General features: G+C 39.0%; 1 pseudogene; it reads right to left on the bottom strand.

Moving 5' to 3' along the window:
* Nucleotides 1-17845: 17845 nt before the first annotated feature.
* On the bottom strand, nt 17846-18334 carry LOC118654140 (annotated as a pseudogene).
* Between the last annotated feature and the right edge of the window lie 2714 nt (nt 18335-21048).

Genomic DNA, 21048 nt, shown 5'->3' on the forward strand with positions numbered 1-21048 from the left:
CTGCCTCAATATTTTAAAATTATTGCAGCAACATTGCCCAGCCGATTTCTCAGTGGTTGGGCATCAACCTATGAACCAGGAGTTCATGGTTTGAGTCTCGGTCAGGGCACATGCCTGGGTTGCAGGCTTGATCCCCACTAGGGGATGTGCAGGAGGCGGCATATTAAAGATTCTCTCTCATCATTGATGTTTTTATTTCTCTCTCCCTCTCCCTTCTTTCTGAAATCAATTAAAAATTTTTTAAAAAATTATTGCAACACAGACACTGTATGCATACCATAGTCTTAAAAATATACAATGCCCTGTGATAGATATTTGGGTGTGTCCAGATTTTACTGTAATAAGCCATTTTATAATAAACATCTTTTTAATATAGCATTACACACAATATGTGAATATTTTTGTAGGATAAATTCCTAGCAGTGGAATTGCTCACATCAAAAGGTATTTCGCATCTAAAATTAATTGGGCAAGCTCTCTCTGAGTACTCCCATGCCTTTTTTCCAGCATGAGCTTTTTACTTTCTTTTTCCTAAACCCTAAGAGACCCCAAAAGACTTTCAGCCAGGGAAGTAGCGGGCAATGGCAGCTCATCCTGAAGCTGTCTCCAAGGCCCCCTTTTCTCTGACTTTCCCGTGAGTGAAAAGCAGCCCCACCTTGGCTCACATCTTTCCTCCTGTTACTTTTTCTACTCTAAGTCTTCCTTTGTTTCACTGTCCCCAGCTTTAATAAACATACCCTCAAAATAAAAAATAAAATAAAATAAAAAATAAAAATTTTGATTGATGTTGCCAAATTGCACCCCTCCCCAAACTTTTACCAACGGTAAAATAGAGTGCACATTTTTCAAAACCTTGTGAACACTAGGGTGATTAATCATTTTAATATTTGCTGATCTATAGTTTTCATCTGTTTTTGAATTAAGGGTCAGGTTGAGCATCTTTTCGTATTTGTTGTCCATTTGTAATTTCTCTTCTGTGACAAGTTTGTGTCTTTTACCAATTTGTCTACTTTTGTTTTATCTTTTCTTATTGATTTATAATAGTCCTTTATTATTAATAATTTAAGTAATTTGCTTTTAGTATTTGTTACAAAATTTCTCTCAATTTTGTGCCTTTTGACTTTGTTTATGATGTGCTATGGCTGTTTATACATTTTAAAATTGTATATATTCAAATATTTAAATCTTTTTCTTTTTTGGGTTCTGGATTCCAAGATTATAAAAATATCCTCTTATTATTTACTCCTGGTCTTGTTTTACTTTAAATTGAAATGTTAACTCCATCTGGGATGTATTTTTATTTTTAAAAATTTAATTGATTTTAGAGAGAAGAAGGGAGAAAAAGAGAAACACCAATGTGAAGGAGAAACATCGATTGGTTGCCTCCCATCGATTGGTTTGCATCCCGACTGGGGATCGAACCCAGATTGCGCTCCAACCAACGGAGCCACACCAGCCAGGGCTGGAATGTTTTTCTGTGTAGGTGCTGAGACAGAAATCCAGCTTTATATATTTCTCCATGACCGATAATTTAAGGATCTTTAGCTGCTAGTAAAGGAGCTAACTCAAACTAGCTTCACGGGAGAAAAAGGAACTTATTATGAGAATATGATCTATGTCTATGAAACCCTAGGTCTGGGATGGAGTTTAATTTCCTAAAGGGCTGGAATCTGGGAGGGAAAAGGTGTATGGAATGCAGAGTGGTTTCTTTCCAGTTCTCATCTCTGATGCTCTTGGCTTCCTCTGATATTTGTTCCTATTAGTGAAGGCTGGCCGGCCATACCAAAGCTCAACAACTAAGGCTTTAGGCCTTCTCCCTTCAAGATGCCAACTCTTCAGACTGGAAGAGACTCTGATTAGTCCAATTTGGGTCAGGGGTTCACCTCTGATCTGATCAGCTACTGCTAGGGGACATGGATAACTTCATATAAACATGGCTTTTGTGAACGCAATCCTGAAATCCTATAGATTGGAATAGATGGGGTAAAAGTTCTCTAGGAGGAATCATAGTGACCTGGACAGACACATCTACTACACCATTTGTCCCAGCACCATATTCAACAATGTATCTTCTCACTAGTGAGTGGTCTTTTCAACCCTCCTAGATGACTCTTCCACATCACATTTACAGTGACAGGTGAATAGGGTTCAATTGCTAAAGGACACTCACAGGATCCAAATGGCAACGCTTACAAATGTACAGGTTATTACAGGAAAAGACTACAGCAAGGAGTCCTACTGCCCTCCTCTCTAAGGGCTGTGGCAGGGCACTTTCTCACTCAGAACAAGAACTACTTACATATGCAAGGAATACCTCAGAATCAGGATCTAAAATGCAGTCTTGGTTGGAGTTTTTTATATTTTGACAGCCACACAGGCATATTCCAGCCTCAATAGTAGAGCTCTGGGATGGAGGGGCAGGTTTCACACTGAAACCAGGCGTAAATCATCAATTTCACTGTCTATCTATCTATCTATCTATCTATCTATCTATCTATCTATCTATTATCTATCTATCTGGCTAAGTGTCTGTCTGACCGGTAGCTATGATGCACACTGACCACCAGGGGAAGATGCTCAACACAGGAGCTGCCATGATGCGCACTGGCCATTTAAAAATAAACAGCACTGCAGACCTGGTGCCGACAAACCAACACTTGGCTTCCCCTAAGTGGGATACAGGCCCTGCCACTACCCCTGAGCAACATCCTACCAAATCACAGCCAACACTGCCAAGACCTCATGGTGCAAAATGCGGCCCACAGCCCAGCGCAGTCTGGAAATGGTCGCTGGACACAGGGTAATGACGTCACGTAGCAACACCCAGCTTCCTCTCCCTAGCAACTAGCCTCCTTGCAGTTTCTTCAGCCCAGGGCACCGACTTGCTTTGCAGCCAGGTGCAAGCATTTTACACTTTAACCAAATGTTTGTGAAGCATTTTCTCGTGCCTCATCTCATTTGATCCTCACAGAAGTTCTGGAGTAGGTAGATAGGAGAGTTGGTAGAATCACATTTTCTTTTCATTAGCAAGACACGAATAGCCATATTAAAATATTTCTTCTAATTAATTTCCTTTCAATGTGCACGAATCCATGCACCAGGACACTAGTATAATATATAATGTTGACCAGCTGCATCTCCTCAGACCCATGGTAACAAAGCAACACTATTAAACAGTATGTCTCATGCCTTGATGACAGTTCAAGTGCCATGTGGGAACATCAGTAAAACAGACCAGGCTAATTCTAGACCTAATGGAATTAACCTCACATCATACACACTTTTTCCTCTCTTCTTAAGCCTCTGTACCCTCTTTCCCATTTTCATTCTCATCTGGTAACCTGGCTTCCTATTTCACTAGGAAAAAAGGAGCAAGCAAAGGAGAACTTCTACAAGCTCTCACCTTCACAGTCTACCCTCTTACCTGCAACAGTCTTTTTTCCTTGCTGGCCCTCCCGTTGCTCTATGATTCTATGTAGGTCCCATTCCTCTCCGTGTGCACTAGATGCCATCCCCTTTCTCCGACTCAAGGACCTCACTCCAGCAGTTGCCCTTTCTCTTCATTGAATCATTCCTATCAGAATATAAAGATGTTTTTTCTACTCTCTTGAACTTACTTCCTCCTCTAGTTACTGTACTTTGTCTTTCTCTGCTCCCCTGTAAAACAACATTTCTCAAAAAAGTTGCCTGTTCTTGCTGTCTCTGATTTCTTTCCTCCCATTCTCCATGGCACCCACACTAGTCATTGTTTCACTTTCACCAATCTGCTAAAATTGCACACAATAGCCTCCCTTACAACAAGGAGTGGTCTGACCCAAATTGTCAATAGTGCCCAGATTGAGAAACCCTGCTGTATCTGTTCTGCTCTTCCCCAAATATCTACATGACTCATGCCTTCACCTCCTGGTCTTTGCTGAAATGTCACCTCAGAAATGACTGCAGTATTTACAATTGTAATCCCTCCAACCCCCCATCTCTCTTTCCTGCCTGAGTTTTCTAAAAAGTAATGATCACTGTCTGATGTACTAACTATGTATTTTATTTATTGTTTGTTTGTTTCCTTCACGAGAATATAAACTCTGCTTAAGGCAGAAATTTTGAGGGTTGCATGTGTACATCAAATATGGCTCAATAAATATTTGTCAAATAAATGAATATCCAACTTTATCATATAGGACTATTCTCTCCCATATATTTGATTATGTTTCTGTATCCCATTCTGCTCCATTAAATTGTCAATTCCTGTATCACACTTTTAATTACTGTAGCTTTATAATACACTTTTCTATTATAGGATTCATCTCCACTTGTTATCCCATCTCCCCAGATTTTAATGTATTTTATGATAATTTTATCAAGTTCCCCATTTCTCCCTTCAGAGAATTTTTCTAGAATTTTGTTTGGGTGTATGTTAGATTTATAGATAAATTTATGGAGAACTAACAATGTTATAATGTTGAGTCTTCCTATTTAAGAATAAAATACATTTCCATTTATTGATGTCTTTTTTTATGTCCCACAAGGGTTTTTATAGTTTTCTTTATAGAGGTCCTTCTGCTCAATTTTGTTTAGTCCAAGATATTTTATGGGTTTTATTTATTTCTATTGTGAATGGGATAATCTCATAATTAGCCAACTCAGACAAGTACGAGGAAAATAATTAGAGAATATTCTTTTTCCTGGTTTTGCTTCCCGAACAGGAATGCTTGAAGTATCTGTTTCTGCACTCTGATATTTTTAACAACTTCACAGCTTTTTGTGATCTGAAAGCTTTTGCAAACATTTTTTTGCAGCCCAGATGCTCTATTTGGTTTTCCTTACTTTGGACACTTACTGAATTCAATATTTACCTCTAAAACACCTGGACTATTGTAGAAAAGAAACTAAATTGTGAACTCTATTCTGTGGGTAATTGACAACATTTTTGGAGTTGATTTTTTTAAAATATATATTTTATTGATTTTTTACAGAGAGAAAGGGAGAGTTAGAAACATCGATGAGAGAGAAACATCGATCAGCTGCCTCCTGCAAACTCCCCACTGGGGATGTGCCCAGAATCGAACCTGGGACCCTTGAGTCCGTAGGCCAACGCTCTATCTGCTGAGCCAAACCGGTTAGGGCTGGAGTTGATTTGTTGATCATGAAGAAAATTAACAGTTCAGTTCACACTGAAACTCTTTTGTGTCAGCTTTTAGGTTTAAAGAAGGTTTAATTTGCAGTATTCAAATACTATGGAAGCTATTTCATTTAATGGACCAGTAGTGGTTTCTAACCCATGCATGCAAGGCAAAAACATTTTACCTTAAGAGCTTTTTAAAAAATCCTCATGATTAAAAAATATTTTGGAATGGAATGACTTAATTTCAAGTCTGCTTTATAAATGGAATGAATTGAAATGCTTCAAAGCTAGGAAACTGAATTGCTACCATTTTATGTAATTTGTATGCTGGAAATGTTATATTTTTAAAAAGGGTTTAAAAAGCCCATAATGGACTGTCTTATACATGTTTTTTCTCTTGTTTGTCAGAGAAAGCACATGTTCCCATTAGCCCTGGGCATTGTGAGGTAAATACACAGAAGCATTAACTAAATACATGGACATCGCAATTAGGCAGTCTTTTTGCCAATAATATAAAGAGAAAAGTCTTGATTAAAATTGGGGGTGGGGAGGGGCAATTTCGTCCCAATTGTAGATGTCTGAATAGTTATGAATAGAGAACGTGTTCTCTCTAAGCTTTGGGTTAATAATCTTAAAATCTATTTCTGTGACTCTTGTTAAAAAAACAGATGTTACATTGAAAGCAGACATCATTAAAAGAAAACAATGAATGCTTAGACAACATTATATAAAACAACCAAATGCTTTGAAAACACCACAAATTATGTTGCAAGTCAAACAACATTTTGGGAAAACATACTTGCAACATACATGACAGGTTTCTAACAAATTGATTAAAATAAAAAGAAGACACGTGCTCAAATAGAAAAATTGGCAAAGTCCCTGTTTGTAATACAAAAGAAGAAGTATAAATGGAAATAAACAGGAACAGTTGTTGTGCTTTACCGGTGACCAGAGACAGGCAAATTAAAATAGCTTTGCTATTTTAAAACCCTTTCAGGGTGACAAAGGTCAAAAATTATTAGTGTTCAGTGCTTAAAAAGGTGTGAGGAAAGAGCAGTTCTCATCTATTACTGTTGAGAAAGTCAACTGAGAGCAATTTGGCAATATGAGCCAAAACTGAAATGTGCATACTCTTTATTTAGCAATTTCAGAATTCAGAAATCGATCTTAGAGGCATATTTTGCATGTTCACAAAAATGTATCTTTAAGGATATTCATTGCAACATCATTTATAATTGCCGAGATTAACAGCCAAATGTTCATGAAAAAGGAACTATATAAATAAATTATACAGTAATAATCCTTACACTAAATAACTTTTACAAACAATGAAGTAGATCTCTATGTGCTGATAGTGAACAATCCCAAGGGATTTTACTGAGAAATGCTGGTCCCAGAACACCAAGTATGATCACTATCTCTAATTCTACTCCTTCCATGTTCTCTGACTCACTCCAACCAACTTTTGGCATGCTCTCCATTACCATTGATCTCAGTGATTCTAACATCCAATATCAGGCCTAATGTCAATTCTTGGTCCTTATATTATTTGAAATAGTTGACCACTCTTTCCTCTTTTTAAAAAAATATTTTTATTGATTTCAGAGAGGAAGGGAGAAGAGAGAGATAGAAACATCAGTGATGAGAGACAATCATAGATCGGCTGCCTCCTGCACTCCCCTCACTGGGGATGGAGCCTGCAACCCGGGCATGTGCCCTGACTGGGAATTGAACTGTTACATCCTGGTTCATAGGTCGATGCTCAACCACTGAGCCACACCAGCTGTGCTGATCACTCCTTCCTCTTTGAAACACTTTTTTCACTTGACTTCCAGGCCCTCACACTTTCATTGTTTCTTTCAGCCCGATTGGCTCCTTTCTCTGGCTCCTTTATTCATCCTTCTTCCTTTCCCCAACTTCCTCAACAATAGGGTTTCCAGAGCTTCATACTGGTCTACCTCCTTTCTCTCTCTGTCCTCACTCCATATCTGACATCACGGTTTCAAATACACTCTATGTGATGTTGTCTCCTTAATTGACTTCTTTTGCCAACTCTCTCCCCATGAACTCCAGGCCCATATAGCCAACTGCCTACCAGATACCTTCTCTTAGCTGTCTACTAGACATCATAAACCTTTTCTGTCCCAAATGAAGTTATTTTTAACCAGAAAACTTCTCTTTTCTTAATCTATATTTCAGTAAATGGCAACTTCACTTCCCAGTTGCTTAGGCCAAAAACATGGGCATCATAACTCCTCTTTCTCTCACACTTCATGCCTAATATAAAATTTACTTTGAAGCTATGAAGCTTAAGCACCAGAGCTCTCATTTGCAACAGCCTTTACAAAGCTCTAACAGTGAGATAACATAGCATATGATTTTTTTTAATTTTGCAAAAGTAAAATATTTTAATTGCAATCAGCCAATATAAATGCACCATCCATATTTTACTGTGTTAAGAAAACAGCATAAGATCTATACTCTTTTTAAAAAAAGTATATTTTTATTCATTTCAGAGAGGGAGGGAGAGGGAGATAGAAATATCAATGATGAGAGGGAATCATTGATTGGCTGCTTCCTGCACACCCTGATTCGAGCCCCAAACCTGGGCATGTGCCTTTGACTGGAATCAAACCTGGGACTCTTCAGTCCTCAGGCTGGCACTCTATCCACTGAGCCAAACCAGCTAGGACAAGATCTACATTCTTAACAAAATTTTAAGTGTAAAATCCGTCATTGTTGACTATAGGCACTATAATGTACAGCAGATCTCTAGAACTTATTCCATTTGTATAACTGAAATTTTAAACCCATTGAATAGTAACTTCTCATTACCCCCATTCCTCCCATCTCTTGTCAACCACTATTCTAAGTGTTGTTTCTGAGTTTGACTATTTTAGATACTCATATAAGTGGAATCATGAAATATTAGTCTTTCTGTGACTGGCTTACTTCACTTAGCACAATGTCCTGAGGTTCAAGCATGTTGTAGTATGTGAAAGGATTTATTTCTTTTTTTAAGGCTGAATAATATTCCATGGTATGTACATACTATATTTTGTTTATCCATTCATCTGTCAATGGCCATTTAGGTTGTTTCCATAACTTGGCTGTTGTGAGTAGTGCTACAATGAACGTGGGAGTACAGATATCCTTTCGAGATCCTAATTCAATTCTTTTGGATATATTCCCAGAAGTGAAATTGCTGGGTCATATGGTAGTTCTATTTTAAATTTTTTGAGAAGGCTCCATACTGTTTTTCATAGTGTCTGCATCATGTTTTTATGGGACTCTGGTGAAATACAATTTATCAGAAATCCTATATTTGCAGAATACAACCCTTTAGCAATACTACAAATTGTAATTTTGTCTATTTATGAATTTCTACGTTTTATCCATTTTAACATATTGGATCATGTTTTAGTGTATTTGACTCATCTTATTTTGATGAAGCTTGGTAGTTTCAGATGAATTGGCACATAAAAGTGTCACAGACACAGTGAACTAGCCTGAAAAAACAAGTTTTCCAGTTACAAAAAGCTCAAACATATTAATCAATAACTCAGTGTATGAGCTATTGAGTTACTTAATTATGTAATCACACAACAATACATGCAGTATCAATTTTTAAATACATTTGAATTACCCATTTAAATGAATTATTTTCAGATAAATTTTATATTTGTTTTTTGGAATTTTTGATGAACAAGAACTTAAATATGGTAGGAAGCTAAATATGTTAACTGAAACAAAGATTATTAGCCTGTCAAAATCTGTTTTAATATTATCACAATGGCAATTAAAAACTCTACCAATGATAAAAATGAAATAAAAGCATTAATAATAAAGTACAAATTTTTATCAACTATGGTAGAAAGAATTCTTTCTATTATTTTAATATTATTTTAAAAATGTTTTATTGATTTTAGAGAGAGAGAAAAAGAGAAAGAGAGAGAGAGAGAAGAATAGAGAGATAGAAACATTGATAAGAAACATCATAATAGATCAGCTGCCTCCTGTATGCCCCCTGCTGGGGATTGAGTTTACAGCCTGAGCATGTGCCCTGACCGGAATTGAACTGTGACTTCCTGGTTCCTAGGTTGATGCTCAAACACTGAACCACACCAGCCTGGCTCTTTCTATTCTTTTACAGAAAATAATGTAAAATCATCATATGGGCAGGTGAATAAATAATACACAACCAACAATATAAGAAAAAGGCCTTACGCTAACATTGGGTTATTTTTCTAGTTTTTATGATGTTTATAGTATTGTATTTGTCAGCTTTTATAAACTTTTAGAATAAGTGTCTAAAAAATACAAAAGATCAATTAAACCAAGAGTTAGTTCATTGAAAAGATAAGTACGATTGAAAAATATACATTTTTTTTTTTTAAAGAAAAAAGAGAAAAGCCCTGGAACAGATGGCTTCACAGGTAATTTTTACCAAACACTTAAAGAAAAACTAACACCTATCCTTCTCAAACTATTCCAAAAAACTCATTTTACAAGGCCAACATTATCTTAATTCCAAACCCAGATAAAGACATTGCAAAGAAAGAAAATTATAGGCTAATATCCCGGATGAACATGGATGCAAAAATTCTCAACAAAATAGTATTTTGTTTGAATAGCAAACCAAATTCAGCAATACATTTAAAAGATCACACATCATGATCAAGTGAGATTTATTCTGGGGATGCAAGGTTGATACAATATCTGCAAACCAATAAATGTGATACACCACATAAATAAAGTAGATAAAAATCATATAATCATATAAATAGATGCAGAAAAAGCTTTTGACAAAATCCAGCACCCATTTATGATATAAACTCCCACCACAGTGGGAATAGAGGGAACATATATCAACACAAGAAAAACCATATATGACAAATCCACAGCTAATGTCATATTCAACGGGGAAAAGCTTGCTTTACAATCAGGGAAAAGACAATGAAACCTACTTTCACCACTCTTATTTAACACTAGAGGCCCGGTGCACAAAAATTCGTGCACTGGGGCAGTCCCTCAGCCCGGCCTGCCCCCTCTCACAGTCCGGGAACCCTCAGGGAATGTGCTACTGTGGCTAAGCCACAGTCTTGCTGATCAGGAGAAGGCACCACCCCCATCACCTCCTTGCTGCTGCTGCCTCTGGACTCCCTCTGCAGGAGGTGACCCGGTGATCAGAGAAAGGCGATGCCCCCATCAAGCTTCTGCTGCTGCCACTGCCAGCCACATGGTTGCCTGAGCTTTGGCCCTGGCAGCCACTGCAGCTTGCCTGAGCCTTGGGCCAGTCCTGGGTAGTGGCAGCCACCATCTGTGGCTTGCCTGAGCTTCAGGCAGCCACTGTGGCTTTGTCTGGAAGGACATCCAGATGGTCATCCAGTCTAATTAGCATACTATCCTTTTATTAGTATAGATAGTACTGAAAGTCCTAGCCACAGGTATCAGACGAGAACAAGAAATAAAAGACATACAAATTGGAAAGGAAGAATTAAAACTGTCATTATTTGCAGATGACATGATACAGTTTATAGAGAACCCTAAAGATTCTACCAAAATTCTATTGGAACTGATAAATTCATAAAGTAGCAAGATACAAACTAAATATCCAGATATCAGTTGCATTTTTATACACCAAAAGTGAACTATTAGAAAGGGTAACTAAGAAAACAACCCCATTTTCAATTGCAGCAGAAAGTAAAAAAATACCTAGCTATAAATTTAACCAAGACTGTATTCAGAACATTATAAGATACTGAAGAAAGAAATCAAAGAAGATACAAAGAGCTGGCAAGCGTGGCTTGGTGGTTGGGTGTGGACCTATGAACTGGGAGGTCTCTGTTGAATTCCCAATCAGGGCACACGCCTAGGTTCAAGGCTCCGTCCCCAGTGTGAGGCATGCAGGAGGAGGCTTATCGATGCTTCTCTCTTATCTTTGATGTTTCTGTCTCACTCTTTCTCTTCCTCTCTGAAATCAATAAAAATACATTAAAAAAGGATACAAATAAATGGAAGCATATACCATGCTCATGGATAGGAAGAATTAACATAGTTAAAATGTCCATACTATCCAAAGCAATCAATAGATTTATTGCAATTCCTACCAAAATACCAATAGTGGCCCTAGTCAATTTGGCTCAGTGGATAGAGCACCAGTTTGTGGATGAAAAGGACCCAGGTTCGATTCCAGTCAAGGGCACATACCTCAGTTGCAGGCTCCTCCCTGGCCCAGGCCCTGGTCAGGGCTTGTGCAGGAGGCAGCCAATGGATGTATTTCTCTCACAACGATGTTTCTCCCTGTCTTTCCCTCTCTCTTCCACTCTCTCTAAAAATCAATGAAAAAATATCTTTAGGTGTGGATAAGAAAACAAAACAAACAAACAAACAAAAACAACAAACCAGCCTTTGTGAAGGCTTAATACAAAAAAAAGGAAAAAGTGGCTTACTTCACAAAACTAGAACAAATGATCCAAAATTTGATGTGGAACCACAAAAGACCCCAAATAGGCACAGCAATCTTGAGAAAGAAAAATAAGGTTGGCCTTATCATGTTATCTGATATCAAACTATATTACAAGGTCATAGTAATCAAAACAGCATGGTGTTGGCATAAAACAGGCATATAGATCAATGGAGCAGAATAGAGAGTCCAGAAATAAACTCATGCCTATATGGTCAATTAATATTTGACAAAGGAGGCAAGACCATACAATGGGTAAAAATAGTCTATTTAATAAATTGTGTTGAGAAAATTAGACAGATACATGCAAAAAAAATTAAACTAGACCATCTTCTTACATCATATACAAGAATAAACTCAAAATGGATTAGACTTATAGGATAGGATAGGAAACCTAAAACCATAAAACTTATAGAAGAAAACATAGACAGTAAAATCTTAGACATTTGTCTTAGTAATATTTTTTTCTGATATATCTTCTTGGGCAAGGAAAACAAACAAACAAAAAATAAAGAAATGGGACTACATTAAACTAAAAAGTTTTTGCACAGCAAAGGAAACTGTCAACAGAATGAAAAGACAACCCACAAGATGGCAGGATGTATATTCTCCAATAATACATCTGGTAAGGGGTTAATATCCAAAATTTATAAGGAACTCATACAACTCAACACAAAAAACAATCCAATTACAAAATGGGCAAATGACCTTAATAGACACCTCTCTAAAGAGGACATACAGATGGCTCATAGACATAAGAAAATATACTCAATGTCACTAATCAGCAGAGAAATGCAAATTAAAACCACAATGAAATATTATCTCAAACCTGTCAGAATGGCTATTGTTAGGTCGGAGAGAGCCCAGGATCGGATTCATGCAGACATGTGACGAGATAATGGACTCCCCCTGGCATTTCTAACAGATCAGCGTGCCAGACACAGATACTGGCTTCTCCCTGACCCCCACACAGATACTGACTCCTTCCTGAATACCTTGCTGACCCCCTGCAGCTGAAACTTCCTCAGCTGAATACCTCAGCTCATGTCCCCGCCCCTCACCCAACTGCAGTATAAAAAAAGCGCCCCCTCCCTGTTGGCGTGAATCTACCTGCCCTGTCCTTGGGGGTACATGGGTCTCCCCAGGACGCAGAATAAACTTTCCTTCCTTCCTTTTCTGATCAACTCTTTTTATTTCTTTCGCCGCCTCCTGAGCCACCTAACCTAACAGCTATCATCAATAAAACAACAAACAAGTGTTGGCAAGGATGTGGAGGAAAGGGAACCCTCATGTACTGTTGGTGGGAGTGCAGATTGGTGCAGCCACTGTGAAAAATAGTATGGAGTGTCTTTAAAAAGTTAAAAATGGAACTGTCTTATGACCCAGGGTATGTATCTGAAGAAATAAAAAACACTAATTCAAAACAATATATGCATCTTATGTTCATTGCAGTGTATTTACAATAGCCAAGCTATTGAAGCAACCTAAATGTTCATCAATAGATGAGTGAATAAAAAAGTGGTGGCACACATATACAATGGAGTATTACTTGGCCATAAAAAGGAAGGAAATCTTACAATTTGTGACAGCATGGATGGACCGGGTATGCCCAGTGAAATAAGCCTGTCAGAGAAAGACAACTACCACATGACTTCACTTATATGTGGAACCTAAAGAACAGTATAAACAAACAAAACAGAAACAAACTCATAGATACAGAGAACAGACTATAGTTGCCAGAGGGATGGGGATTGGGGGACTGGGTGTTAAAGATGAAGAGATTGAGAAGTACAGATTGATAGTTACAAAATAGTCATGGGGATGTAAAGTACAGTATAAGAAATATAATCAATACCATATCCGGTTTGGCTCAGTGGATAGAGCATTGGCCTGCAGACTGAAGGGTCCCAGGTTTCTTTCTGGTCAAGGGCACATGCAGGGGTTGCAGGCTCGATCTTCAGTAGGAGGTGTGCAGGAGGCAGTCAATCAATGATTCTCTCCCATCATTGATGATTCAATCTCTCTCTCTCCTTTCCTCTCTGAAATCAATAAAAATATATTTTATGCCTTATCCAGTTTGGCTCAGTGGATAGAGCGTCGGCCTGTGGACTGAAAGGTCCCAGGTTCGATTCCGGTCAAGGGCATGTACCTTGGTTGCAAGCGCATCCCCAGTAGGGGGTGTGCAGGAGGCAGCTGATCGGTGTTTCTCTCTCATCAATGTTTCTAACTCTCTATCCCTCTCCCTTCCTCTCTGTAAGAAATCAATAAAATATATTTAAAATATATATATATATATTTAAAATGTGGAGAGTTTAAAAAATAAATGTAATCAATAATATTGTAATAACTATGTATGGTGTCAGATGGGTACTGAAAATATCAGGGGAAACACTTTGTAAAGTATATGATTGTCTAAACCTGAAACTAATACAAAATAATAGTGAATGTAAACTGTATTTGAAAAATAAATATTTAAAAACTATATTCTGATTTCTTTTCTCATTTTAAATTTTCACATTTGCATCTAATTTTGTATCGCCTTTTTTAAAAAAAAGATATTTTTATTGATTTCAGAGAGGAAGAGGGAGAGAGAAACATCAATGACGAGAGAAAATCATTGATCAGCTGCCTCCTGCATGCCTCCTACTGGGGACTGAGCTCCAAACCCAGGCATGTAACCTGAACTGGAATTGAGCCACGATCTCCTGGTTCATAGGTTGACGCTCAACCACTGAGCCACTCAGACTGGGCTGTGTCTTTTTTCTTAACAGAGAACACCCCAAGTTGTATAAGTTTTAGGCCACACAAAGTCCAGATCTACCCCTGCTCATATCCAGTCCCTCAGCAAATGCTATTGTCTCTACTTCCACATATGTACAGAGACTGAGCACTTCTCACCATCTTCACTGCCACCATAATTTTCCACCTGTATTATTGCAATAGCCTGCTAATTTTTCTCCCTGCTTCCTGCCTTGCCCTCTTTCAGTTTAATCTCAATACAGCAGCCAAAGTGATCATTTTAAACTGAAGTCACATCAGGTCCCTCCTCTGCTTAAAACTAAAACTCTCCAATAATTTCCATCCTTATTCAGAGTAAAGTCCAAAGTCCTTTCTATGGCCTTTAGAGACCTACTTGATCTGTGCTCTTCTTTACCTCTCTGATCTTCTTTCTTTTTTAAAAAATATATTTTTATTGATTACAGAGAGGAAGGGAGAGGGAGAGAGAGATGGAAACATCAATGATGACAGAGAATCATTGATTGGCTGCCTCGTGCACACCCGCTACTGGGGATGGAGCCCACAACCCCTGCATGTGCCCTGACCTGGAATCGAACTATGATCTCCTGGTTCAAAGGTTGAGAACCAACCACTGAGCAACACTGGTCTGGCTGACCTTTTTTCTTACTCCACTTCCCTGATTTATTACATTTCAGCAACGCTTTTTTGTGTGTGTGTGGTTCCTTGCACATGCCAAACCTATTTCTGCCTTGGGACTTTAGCCTGATTATTCCCCCTGCCTAGAACACTTTTCTTTTGGATATATGCGTGACTCACTCCCTTATTTCTGCCTGGTCTCTGCTCATATGTCACTATCAGTGAGGCCTTCCTTGTATAAAATTACAACCTCCCCTATCACTCATAATCTCTCTTCTCTGCCTTATTTTTCTCTATCTGATTTGTCATCATCTGACATAATACAGAGTTGGAGGAAGTAGGTTTACAGTGGTTTATATGGAAATAATACAAATAAATAATACAATAATTGATAAATAATAATATAAAGAATAAACTCTGTTTTGCATACTCACAACTGTAAACCTACTTCTGCTTGCCCATGTACACCCTTCCCTGTTCATTTGTTTATTTTCTTTCTCCCCCATTAGAAGTAATCTCCACAAGGAGAAGGATGTTGTTTTGTTCACAGATGTATTCTTAGCACTAGACATGTGCTTGGCATATAGCAGGCATTCAATAAATATCTGTTGAATGAATATATTAATAATGGATTCTATATGCTAACTTAAGCAGTGGGAATAGAGCGTAATATCACCTTTCTTCTTTTTGTTTTAAAAATTGTTTATTTTAAAAATTGTGCATAAACTATACATAGCATAAAATTTACCACTTAATCCACTTTTAAATGTAGAGTTTTTTATTTGAATTTATTGAGGTGACATCCTATATAATAAAGAGCTAATATGCAAATGGTCATCACGCCCTCACACCAGGCACACTGTAACGGCTCAGACACTCAACACTGGGAAGAGAGGAATGGGGACCAGCCAGGCACAAATGAGCTCGCGAGAGAGGAATAGGGACCAGCCAGGCTGTGGCCCGGGAGGGGGACAAACTGCCTGCCCCATGGTCCCGGGTGCCAGTGGCTGTGCCTGCACCTGTGGCCCAGGAGAGGGACAAGCCGCCTGCCCCGTGGTCGCTGGTGCCAGTAGCTGCACCTGTGCCGGTGGCCTGGCCTGGGAGAGGGACAAGCTGCCAGCCCACGGTCCACTTCGGCTGTGGCTGGCCTGGGCGAAGCCAGCCCAGGACCTGGGTGCCTGCGGCCAGTCAGAGGGAGGGAATCCTGGGTCCCAGGTGCAGGGTGGGGCAGAGGCAGTTAAAAGCGATCAGGCCAGGAGGGGAGCAGTTAGGGGTGATCAGGCAGGTAGGCAGAGGGGTTAGGGGCTATCAGGCAGGCAGGCAGGCAAGTGGTTAGGAACCAGTGATTGGATTCTGAGAGGCAGTCAGACATCCCCTGAGGGGTCCCAGATTGGAGAGGGTGCAGGCCGGGCTGAGGGACACCCCCCCTCATGCATGCCTCTAGTTAGTTAATAAAATTATATAGGTTTCATGGGTACAATTCTATAATACATCTGTATATTGTATTGTGTGTTCACCAGTCCAAGTCAAGTCTCCTTCCATCACCATATATCCCCCCTTTTTAAGTGTAGAGTTGATTGTCATTAAGTACATTTGCATTGCTACCCAACCATCACTACCATCTATCTAGAACATTTTTCATGTTGCAAACTGAAACTCTGTATCTTCTTTCTTCTTTATATACTAGGTTAATGCATAAATTTCTTACAATAAACATTTATTATTATGTTGAAAGGCCATTTCCATTTTGGGAGCAGAATAATCAGAAATTTACTAGATGTACTGGTTAATAATGCAGATTTTTTTCAATAGATGGAGTTACTATGTTGATATATATGCGATTTGATATGTATGCTATTTTCTTGTATTGCTCCTTCAGATTACCACTTGTTCTGATCGATGGCACACACACTTTCTGAGCAGCACTTCAAAACATACGAAGTGGAAAATTGGGTCTCTGAATGGTTTGCCTGAAAACAAGAAAAGTTCTTTTGGGACGGTATTCACAAATTACCTGAAAGATGGGGGAAATGTGTAGCTAGCGATGGACATTACTTTTGATGTTTCTCTTGAAATTATCATGTTTTCTTTTATTACAAAATCCACATTATTACCGCTAATAAAGTGGATTAATTATCAACCAGTTAATTATGTGGATTAACTATTAATCGGTTAATAATGCAGATTAACTATCAACCTGTTAATAATGCAGATTAACTATTTTTTTAAAAGTTATGAGAAATTTTACTCAGCAAACAAGAGATTACATTCCACTGTCAAAAAGTAATTTTAAAATAGTTACAAGATGACTCAAACAAATATAAAAAACATGAACATACATCAACTGATACTCAATTCATTGATTGGGTAGATAGCAGAATGGTTAAGTTGGCTGCAAGGGCATATGGGGACCTGGATATTTATAGAAATTGGTAAAAGAAAATGTACAAAATTGCTAGGTTAAGTACACAACTGGTTAATGTTCCACAGGGCAGTGAAACCATAATCCTTGGGTTTGTCTTTTCTACCAGACACAAATTTACAAATCAACAGGTAACCTCACAGAGTCCAGACTTTGTCAATAGTAAACAATGTGTCAAACAAAAGGTACTTTTCTGCGGGTAGGGGAGGCCAGGGGATTGTCAAGGGCGGGGGGGGGGGGGGGGGGGGGGGGGGGGAGAAGGACACATATGTAATACTCTTTGTAATACTTTAAGCAATAAAACAATAAAAAAAGGTATTTTCCTTGGATAATTTTATGATCCTTGGTGGCCTTTTTAATACCTCCCAATGTGACATGGTGTCCTTTTTTTCCTTATTTCCAACTTTGGGATTCTTTTTTTTTTTTTTCGGACACAAAGGCAATTTATTAACAGAAAATAATTTGAGGAGTCCTATTCACAGACGGCAACCACGGCAACCCCCCTTTCTGCGGGGGCTGTCGGGGGGCATGGGAGTGACATCCTCAATCCGTCCGATCTTCATTCCCGAGCGGGCAAGAGTTCTTAGAGCTGACTGGGCCCCTGATCCAGGGGTCTTGGTCCTATTTCCTTCTGTGGCCCGGAGTTTGATGTGAAGAGCAGTGATGCCCAGCTCCTTGCACCTCTGGGCCACATGCTGGGCAGCCAGCATGGCCGCATATGGAGAGGATTCATCTCAGTCAGCCTTCACCTTCATCCCACCAGTCACACGGCAGATGGTATCCTTGCCAGAAACATCAGTGACATGTATGAAAGTGTCATTGAAGGGTGCAAAGATGTGGCAGACACCAAATACATTTTCTCCTTCAGCCACCTGAGGTCCGAGGCTGATGACCTGTTCTTCCTTCTTTTCCTTCCCCTTGCGAGGTGCCATTCCTGCATGTCTGGTCCAGACTCTGATACCGGAAAGAGAGATGGGAGAGGGCGGGGCTACAGGTCACGTTAGCGTCACCGGAAGTGTACTCTGAGGTCACCGGAAGTGTACTCTGAGGTCACTGGGGCGAGGTCACCAGGGCGAGGGCTCCCGGAAGACACCGCCTTTATCGTTCCCACGGAGTTTAAGACTCGCCCACGAAAAGACGGTTTACTTAAGGGGGTTCCAAAGGAGGTAAGGGGGTAGGGGAGGCTGGGGGAAGGTCAAGGGGAAAAAAAATATATTTTCTCCATCTATTGAAAAGGTCAAGGGCTCGGGCCGGTCTCAGACTGCACCATGCAGCCACATCCGTGGAGAGAGGCAGGCCTGTGTCGGGAATATTTTTCTTTCGACACCTCTGAAGTTGTGCCTAAAACAAAAATTACATTCTTTTTTTTTTTTTCATACAGCACTGTTTTTATTTTTTTCAGTTCTTTTTGTAAATTGCTTAAAATATTACAAAGAGTAGTACATTTGTTTCCTTTTTTTCCCCCTTAACCTTCCCCTAGCCTCCCTTACGCCCCAGTGTCTTTGTCCATTGGTTGGTTATGCTCATATGCCTGCACACAAGTCCTTCGGTTGATCTCTTACCACCCCACCCCCCGCCAACCCGCCCCAGCCTTCCCGCTGCAGTTTGAAGGACTGTTCGATGCTGCTCTGCCGCTGTATCTATTTTTGTTCATTAGTTTATAATGGTCTTTATTACCCATAAATGAGTGAGATCATGTGGTATTTTTCTTTCACTGACTGACTTATTTGACTTAGCATAATGCGCTCCAGTTCCAAACATGCTGTGGCAAATGGTAAGAGTTCCTTCTTTTTTACAGCAGCATAGTATTCCATCGTGTAAATGTACTACAGTTTTCTAATCCATTCCTCCGTTGATGGGCACTTAGGCTGTTTCCAGATCTTAGCTATGGTGAATTGTGCTGCTATGAACATAGGGGTGCATATATCCTTTCTGATTGGTGTTTCTGTTTTCTTGGGATATAGTCCTAGCAGTGGGATCAATAGGTCAAATGGGAGTTCCATTTTTAACTTTTTGAGGAAACTCCATATTGTCTTCCATAGTGGCTGCACCAGTCTGCATTCCCACCAGCAGTGCACAAGTGTTCGTTTTTCTCCACATCCTCTCCAGCACTTGTCATTTGTTGATTTGTTGATAGCCATTCTGACAGGTGTGAGATGGTACCTCATTGTTGTTTTGATTTGCATCTCTCAGATGATTAGTGACTTTGAGCATGTTTTCATATGTCTCTTGGCTTTCTGAATGTCCTCTTTTGAAAGGTGTCTATTTAGGTCCTTTGCCCATTTTTTGATTGGATTGTTTATCTTCCTTTTGTTAAGTTGTATGAGTTCCCTATAAAAGGTGGAGATTAAACCCTTATCAGTGATAACGTTGGCAAATATGTTCTCCCATGCAGTGGGCTTTCTTGTTGTTTTGTTGATGGTTGCTTTTGCTGTGCAGAAGCTTTTTATTTTGATGTAGTCCCATTTGTTTATTTTCTCTTTAGTTTCCAATGCCCTAAACAGTGGTCGGCAAACTCATTAGCCAACAGAGCCAAATGCCAACAGTACAACAATTGAAATTTCTTTTGAGAGCCAAATTTTTTAAACTTAAACTATATAGGTAGGTACATTGTTATTAACTTAATTAGGGTACTCCTAAGGTTTAGGAAGAGCCACACTCAAGGGGCCAAAGAGCTGCTTGTGGCTCTTGAGCCGCAGTTTGCCGACCACGGCACTAGGAGATGTATCAGTGAAGAAATTGCTTCGGCATACATCTGAGATTTTGTTGCCTTTGGATTCTTCTAGAATTTTTATGGTTTCCTGTCATACATTTAAGTCCTTTATCCATTTTGAGTTTATTTTTGTGTATGGTGTAAGTTGGTGGTCTAGTTTCATTTTCTTGCATATATCTGTCCAATTTTCCCAACACCTGCCTCCTTTGTCAAATATTAACTGAGCATATTGGTTTGGGTCAATTTCTGGGTTCTCTATTCTATTCCATTGATCTATATGTCTGTTCTTGTGCCAATACTAGGCAGTTTTGAGAACAGTGGCTTTGTCATAAAGCTTGATATCTGGTATTGAGATCCCACCTACTTTGTTCTTCTTTCTCAGGATTGCTGTAGCTATTCGGGGTCTTTTTTTATTCCCGATGAATTTTTGGAGAGTTCATTCTGGGTCTGTGAAATATGTCATTGGTATTTTAATGGAGACTGCGTTGAATTTATAGATTGCTTTGGGTAGTATGGACATTTTAATGATGTTGATTCTACCAATTCATGAACATGGTATGTTCTTCCATCTGTTTAATGTCTTCCTCTATCTCTTTTTTCAACGTCCCTTAGTTTTCTGAGTAGAGGTCTTTTACCTCTTTAGTTAAGTTTATTCCTAGGTATCTTAATTTTTTTGGTGTGATGGTAAATGGGATTGCTTTTTTAGTCTCTCTTTCTGTAAGTTCACTATTGGTGTATAGAAATGCCATAGATTTCTTGGCATTAATTTTGTATCCTGCTACATTGCTGAATTCGTTTATTAAGTAATAGTTTCTTGATGGAGTCTTTAGGGTTTTTTATGTACAATATCATGTCATCTGCGAATATGGACAGTTTTACTTCTTCATTTCCAATTTGGATGCCTTTTTTTTCTTCTTCTTGTCTAATCGCAATGGCTAATACTTCCAGTA

Source organism: Myotis myotis, unplaced genomic scaffold (assembly GCF_014108235.1).
Source record: "Myotis myotis isolate mMyoMyo1 unplaced genomic scaffold, mMyoMyo1.p scaffold_m19_p_4, whole genome shotgun sequence".
NCBI lineage: Eukaryota > Metazoa > Chordata > Mammalia > Chiroptera > Vespertilionidae > Myotis > Myotis myotis.